Source organism: Nanorana parkeri, unplaced genomic scaffold (assembly GCF_000935625.1).
Source record: "Nanorana parkeri isolate BGI_ZX_2015 unplaced genomic scaffold, ASM93562v1 scaffold152, whole genome shotgun sequence".
Lineage (NCBI taxonomy): Eukaryota > Metazoa > Chordata > Amphibia > Anura > Dicroglossidae > Nanorana > Nanorana parkeri.
Window position 1 is genome coordinate 1,202,616 of NW_017306420.1, and position 7,663 is coordinate 1,210,278.

A 7,663-nucleotide genomic window follows, 5' to 3' on the forward strand; every position below is an offset into this window, starting at 1 on the left:
TGTTAAGGATGTACTAAGAAAAATGCCACATGTGCACTTTGCCATGAGCTGTAATTATGTGTCTTAATGTGATATAATTTTAAAGTAAAGTTTGGGATACTTATATTTGTGGATGGTACAATTAAAATCCTTGTGAATGGAAAATAAAGGGGAGTGTTTCCAAATGTTTCCCCAGAACCTGTCCTATCAGGGCCATTATTGCTGAAAATGTTGTATATTTATTTGAAGATAGAAGTTATCATACAGCAAGTATGTAAAATCAACTTTACAAATATGTTAAGGTAAATGTTACAATAATAACCTCACAATCAGTAAAAAAGCATTATAGATTCCACTAGGGTTGCACAGATACCAAGTACAGTACTCGGTACAAGTACGAGTACATGTACGGATACTTTTGAGCTCCAAGACTACACTAGAGAAAAATTCAAAAGTTAGGAGGCAGCTGTCATTTGTAAGGAGCACACGGAGCTCCTGGGATTTGTACATCTCTGTTTTAATGTACGATTTTGTTTTTATAAATATAAATAAATTGATGCACAGATACCAGTTTTGCGAGTACGAGTACTGGTACTTACAAGTACGAGTACTGATACATTTTTGTTTATTGTCATGTGACAGTTTTTCTAAAACAATACAGACTAATGATTTCAGGACAGTGGTGGAGGGCCAGAGCCAGGTCCCAACTGCAACTTCTGCAACCCCGGTAGTTCTCATGAAAATGCCAAGTATCTGCACTGGTACTCGAAAAGTATCTGTGCATCCCTAAATTCCACCTCCACTCCCACAATGGTATGTCCCTCAGCACACACTGTATTGGACGTGATGATTGAAGGGTTCTTAGACCACAGGAATGGGAGTGGAGAAGAAGCTGCAGGGACCAGTGTAACAGCCAGTGGGCCCAAGGTTCAGGTAAGTATTTCTTTGTTATTTGCGACCATAGATGAAAACGAACACTTGACTCTTGCAGTGCAGGGGTAGAGCCACTGCAAGGGTTAAGATTTCTTCTGCACAGAGTTCTTTAAATAGAGCAATGCGGTACCAAGGCAGAATCTTTTTTATCATGCTACAGAGAGAGACAAATGGCACATGTGGATTGCAAATCAATAACATTGTAGTAAAATAATGCTTAAAATCATAACGTTTTGGGAATCCTTAGTGATTATTCACATCGTGTTTAGTAACTAGAAGACAATTTGCATGTTTTGAAGATTGGACCACGGTATACAGTGGGATTAAGGTCAAGAGTCTTGGTTGGGTATTCTAAATACAAATTTCTTCTAATTGAGCCACTCTATAGTAGACTCACTATTTTGAATGTTTTGAATTATTGCCAATTTTATGCGACTCCACTTCTTTTTAATCGTACACCACAGAAATTCTGTTGTAAAATGTCCTGGTAAACATAGAATTCCTTGGTGCCTCAATTGCTACAAGCTTTCCAACAAAGTTGCTCCCGGATATTAACCTCCCTCTACCATGCTTCACAGGTAATATAGCTTAATAAAGCCTTTGCCACATGTGTCTACAGAACATTGTTACAGAGGTATTGTAGAGCATACAGATAAATTGCAGCAACAACAGTAATGTTTTTCCTGGTGTGGCGTGGGGGAGGCAAGGCCCTCTATAATTCCAATATAAGTTTTAACTTTCTGAAACTCTGCTGCCCCATGTAACAGAATTCAGAACATGCCTGGCAACTGGCCACTCAGGCTAAGAGGACTAAATAGTTGAATCCTAGGGGGGTGGTCTATGTCTGGTCCAATTCCCTAAAGGAGGGGAGCTCACTGAAGGTAAGAGAAGGCGTCTCTTATTGCCTGCTGAATATTGCCTGCTGGCATGCTAAATATTGACTAGACTGCACTCCTTTTGGACTTGTAAAGAAAGGGTGGATGAAAATATAGGTACTTTATTATTACTGTTGTTTTTGTTAATATAATATAAAATAACATGATCTTTATTATTGCTACTACATCTCTTTCTTATTGGCTACTAAACCACTACATTCAGCATGTGCTTGCTGTGGTGGTGGAAGGGGTGGATAAGTTTAGAACTAAAACCAAGGCCCTGGGATCTTATGCCCCAAAAACAATCAGGTGATGTAGGAAAACACTGGTGAGCTACTGTGGAGTACTTAGCTGCCTTTTCCCAGCAATTTATATCCACAGCACTGGTCCTTAGTAGTGTACTGACTATGCTGACAGCTTTCCTGCTACCTGTCATTAACTTAGGCATAATTTATGTTACGATCATTACACTATTATACCATCTGACAATGCCATGTGCCACAAAGAGAGGTCGCTGGGGAATCCCATTGTAATTTTGCTACAGGGCCCCATGAGCTGTAGTTATACTGTTGATGGGGATGGTGGGTAACACAGCCGTCAGTCTGTTTGCTGCAGACAGTTTTACGTGCTTGTTATTAATAAAATCACCAACAAAATTGAATACTTTCTCCAAAAAAACAGTGAGGGTGGGGATGAGAGCACCTGGACTCTAAATTGGGACAGTTCAGGCTACTGGTTTATTCTACAATGTTAAAGCGAAATCTATGAGGTCTTTAGTGGTACATTTCTGTCATCATGGAGCTGTCCAAATAAGCCATAACCATCTTTTTCACTTGCTGCTTTTGGCTTTGGTCTGGCATCCCATCCTATCCCTTGGGCTGGAACACACTGGCCTGACCATCAGAGAGAAAACATATTTAATGCTTTTTCCAAAAATACTTTTTTGTCTGCTTGTGCTCAAGTAACTGGCATTGTATGCTGTTGAGTTTGACCTTCTCCTCTCCTGGCCACTATAAGAAGCTTTGACAGTATGAAGCAGATCATTACATTTATGTCACATATTCTAAATGTTAAAATGGTTAGCTGCATGTAGCCAGGCAACCAACAAAATGTATTCTGAGATAAGCCAAGACAAGCATCATGCCTTTCTGGCAATTATAATACAATTCAACAGTATGATAGAAAATAATAAATATATTCTGTCTCTCCCGCTTTTCCATATAGAGAATGAAGATGATGATGATTTTCCTGGACACCCACCACTTGCTCCTTCAAACTTTACTCCCATATTAGTCCCTGAAAGCAAAATGGAAGTTAATTGGAAATAAAGGCTGTAGTTCTTTACTACTTCTCTGTATGAGGGAATGAGTACTGCCAGCCATATAAAGGATTGCTTGTGCTGACTTTGCAATCCAAATAGTATGTTTTTAAAATAGAAACTGTGAAACTGTGAAACTGGGAGAAGACTTTCATTACCACAACCAAGACTTTCTACAGGCCTGGATAGTTCTTCAGGAATTTTAGCCAACCAAATTTAGACCATGAGCTAAGCAGGGTACATGCATAAGGTGGCAATAATGTTTTCAGTGTAATTACAGACCATATTGCTAACCTGGAGATGTACATCAGAAGCTGTTGATATGCACACTTTGATTAAAACTACTTACAGAAGCATCTTCAAGATAGGCAGGGAGGGCTATGATAGGCATGAGTCACTGCTCTGAAACACGCAGTTTTGTTTTCAAATCCCAGCTTAAAGAAGAACTGTGGCCAGGCTATGAAATGTCAGATGTTTATATATTCTTAACAATAAGTAAATAAGCTTCAAAACAAGCCTTCACTGACCTCTGAAGCTGCAGGCAATGCGGAGCAATTCATCCTTTGAAATTCATAAAAGAAGAAATGTTGTTCAAGTTGTTCAAGTCGGGTTTCAGCACTCTGCTATCCCCTCTTCCTGTCTACCTGCTATGTGTTCACAATACACAAGATTATTGTATGTAAAGCCAAAACTGTTCTTCATTAGTTTCGGATAGAGTAGAGAATGTTTAGAGCTCCTGTCAGAGTTATTAGCTCTCTGTTTCCCAAATGGAGAGATTAACTGTCTGTTGACACAGTTACAAGTGGTCACATTTGTATAATCTGTATTACTCAAGGTACAAGTACAAGGTTTGTTCCATCTGGATTCATTTGCATAGACTTAGACCAATATTTTTGTTGCATTATATTCTCTAAAGCAGCAATCAATAAATGTCAGACCGCAGTCCTGACACAGACTGAATGGCGGTTCTGTCTGGACTGTGATTGCTGACCTGCACTGGGTTATGGCAGGCTGACAGTAGATACATAGGCCTCCTAGGATGTGTTTCTACTGTCAGCCATAACGCAGTGCAAGCACTTCCTCTGCTTTAGTCATTGTTTGCTTGGGCTGCTACAACTACATGTGATTCAGGCGGCTGTACTACCCCTGCCCTAAACCTTAACATTGAGTGACTATAGTTTTACCTTTGTATGTTCAAGGGTTGAGGAACAGTAATCCATTGAGTAAGATATCTGATAGCCACTTATGCTGAAAAATGGATTTTGTGTAACATAAGCGGTGACATGGAATATATATGTTTCTCTCTTGCACCAATTACAAGCTGCAATTAAGAATAAAAGACATGGAAAGTTTTCACATTGCATCTAACTTCTCTATGATAATGCCCTTGTTTACACTTGTGCTTTAATTGATGCATTGTAGGAATGTGGCTTTGAACTAGTCCAGATTTAGCACCTAGTCACTATTTCTTTTTCTAGCATTTGGAAAAATAACTTCATGGGTGTTTTTCAGGTGATGAGGAGTTGAAGTGTGTTGTTCATAAGTTATTTGAAGAGCAGGACAAATACTTCTTTCTTTGGTATTTTTTCATTACCTGTCTTGTGGAATTTTGTTTCTACCGTGTCTCTTTTATAGCTAGGTGCCAATCTTTTTAAACACCCCTGTGTATTGCCATAGGAGATGATAGCATTATATAAATCATTACAAATAATAAGTAAGTATTAGGCTGACTTTATAGCAATGTGCAGTTTCATCCATGTCTCTTTTTACCCTCTACTGAAAACAATATGCTTCTAGATCAGTGGTTCCCAACATTTTTTATGACCCACACCCCTAGGAAATGTTTCATTAATGTTCACTCCCCTGTGCTCGTCAGTTCTTCATATTATATATAGGGAAGTCAGTAGCAATGAGGGAGGCGTCTGCTTGGCTGGACTTTAGCACAGACTGGCCGAGTGAATTGAAGTGATGGAGGGAGGCACAATGCGTGTGAGCAGAGGCAACGGGTGAGCTGAGAGTCCCTGAGGGGTGAAATACTTAACAAACTCTCGCGATCGTGAATTTATGGGTGAAACAATATAAAAGGATTATGTTGGATGTTTCATAATGATTTTAAAAGCAATACTCTAACAATCCGTAACTTTTATATAGTTATATGTTAATTCTATAAGTCTCTCCTTTTGATTAGGTAAACAAGATTACTATCTACACAACACTACCACCTACTACCATTGCAATTGTGTGTAAAATCCGTGCTTTTGGTGTTTCCTTTCAATATAATGTAACAAGTGAATTCTATAATCACTCTCTAAAATCTCAAGACAATAAAGTCACTGCGCTAAGCGCAGTGACTTTATTGTCTTGACACCTACTACCATTGCTTAAGGCACACTGGTGGAGTAGACAATAAAAACTGGTGGAGTGGTGACTCCTCACTAAGGGACACAAGCCACTCTTTGGGGTTGATTTACTAACCTTTTAAACACACCACGAACGTGTATACACCTCTGTAGTGTGTTCCCTCCCAGCATGATCTATGGGAGGAATCGAAACACCTTTGTAGTGTGTACACACCCAGCAGGTGTGTTGTGCAAAGCCCTGCAATGAATTGCAAGGTAATGAGGTGTAAATTAGCTCTATGTTATGTTGCTTGCGTTGATGAATGCAGGAATGTAAATGCATGAACTAACCATTTTTGTCTAAACTGTGAAGCAGCATTATATATGCATCATGTGCATGATTTTTCCATATATGGCATTAGTGGAAATATGCTTTTAGAGACTTTTTGGTTGATAAATACGTTTTGCTGTGTGAAAATCACACACACCTGGTGTGTGTGTGTGTTTAGGTTAGTAAATCACCCCCTTTGTCTCACTCCCCCAAATTCCATCTTGCACCCACCTGGGGATGCAGGCATGCCAGGTTGGGGCCACTTTTCTAGATGATAGTCTTATTTAATTAATTACTGCCAATTATGCATCTGTAATAACATACACCATTGCTGAAACAAAAGCTCTTGATATCACAGACAATTCTATGTGTGGCATACAATTTTCTGCTGGTGCAGACAGTGTTAATTCATTGTTCTGTATGCAGCCGACTCTCGCTGTGGAGTTGGTGATTTTCAGTACAATGTGAGAGCTCTATTTTCAACATGGATATTGGATTAAGTGTGCAGAAGAACTAGAACCTTGCTAACGTTAACGGTTACATGAAGTGATGAATTATTCAGATTTTTATGGTGTTAGTTTTGTTTCTTTCCTCTGCTATGGTGACTCTGCAGACAAGGTGATAAATGACACCTCTAAAGACTTAGAAGAATATTTTTATCATAAGATTGTGACAAATGTGCTTTTATATGTATTGACATTGTACTTGTTTGAGTGTATTTTTATCATCTACTCTCTGAATACTGTATTATACACTGAGTGGCCAGTTTATTATGACCACCTGACGTTTGTAGGTAAATTAGCTATAATTAGCTATAATTTTGCGCTGAAGTTGCTAGAGGGCCAGACCATTATAAATAGGGAAGCAGGTTGTTTACCACAACAGTAGAAGTGATTTTTTTCTGAAGATATGGGTAAATAACTCGATTTAACAGCCTTTGAACGTGAGATGATTGTTGGCGCGAGCCATGGAGCGAGTATCAGCAAAACAGCAGAATTCGATAAATGTTCAAGAGGGGCTCATTGTTAAAGTGTTTAAAGACTGGACTGTCAGCCGAAAATCTGGGTCTGAACGTGCGAATTGTGGCCGTCAGCGACTAGTCAATGTTAGGGCAGAATGGAGAGTGGCAAGACTGGTACAAGACAACAGAAGGGCAACAGTGCAGTGTCAGATTCCTCGCATCACCTTTCAACATCTCGTGGAGTCACGAGGCGGCCCAAAGAAGTCATCTTGTGGCCCAACGAAGTACTGATGGGGTGGTCATAATAATCTGGCCACTCAGAGGAATGGGATAGGTGAGGGTTTAGATAAAATGTGGAAAATCTTGGGGCTTGATATGGAAAATATACCAGAGAAGGCTAAAGGGAAAAAGCTCAGACAACATAAAAAAGGTGGGTTGTGGTGCAATGGGATGGCTTCTTCAGCAGTTGGCTCTGGCACCAGTTCTGTGCTTTAGCATCTCTTTTTACAGTGGTTGGCACTGTATGCATGCATCTTTCGATACTTTAAACAGTTTTCACTAAGATTCAGTTTATCTCTTCCTGAGAAAAAGACTTTGGTATTAACAAAAGATAACCAACTTTATCCTTAGTAAAGGAAGGCACCAAGTAGCTCTCACGGAGCCATTATTTGATTATAACACAGAATGTACTTGGTCCAAAAAATATATAATAAATTAATCCCTTCAGTATCTTCAACTTGCTTTAAAGGCTCTTCAGATATCATCTCTATTCATATATGGGAGCAAAGATCAATTTTCTCATCAGTCTGGTCTCAAATCACTAGATTGTTTTCTACACTGTTTAATAAACCTTCTGGGTGTTTATGAGAAAAACACCCTGGTAATGGTTATGGCTTATCTTGACTGCTCTGCGGTCCATGTAAACAT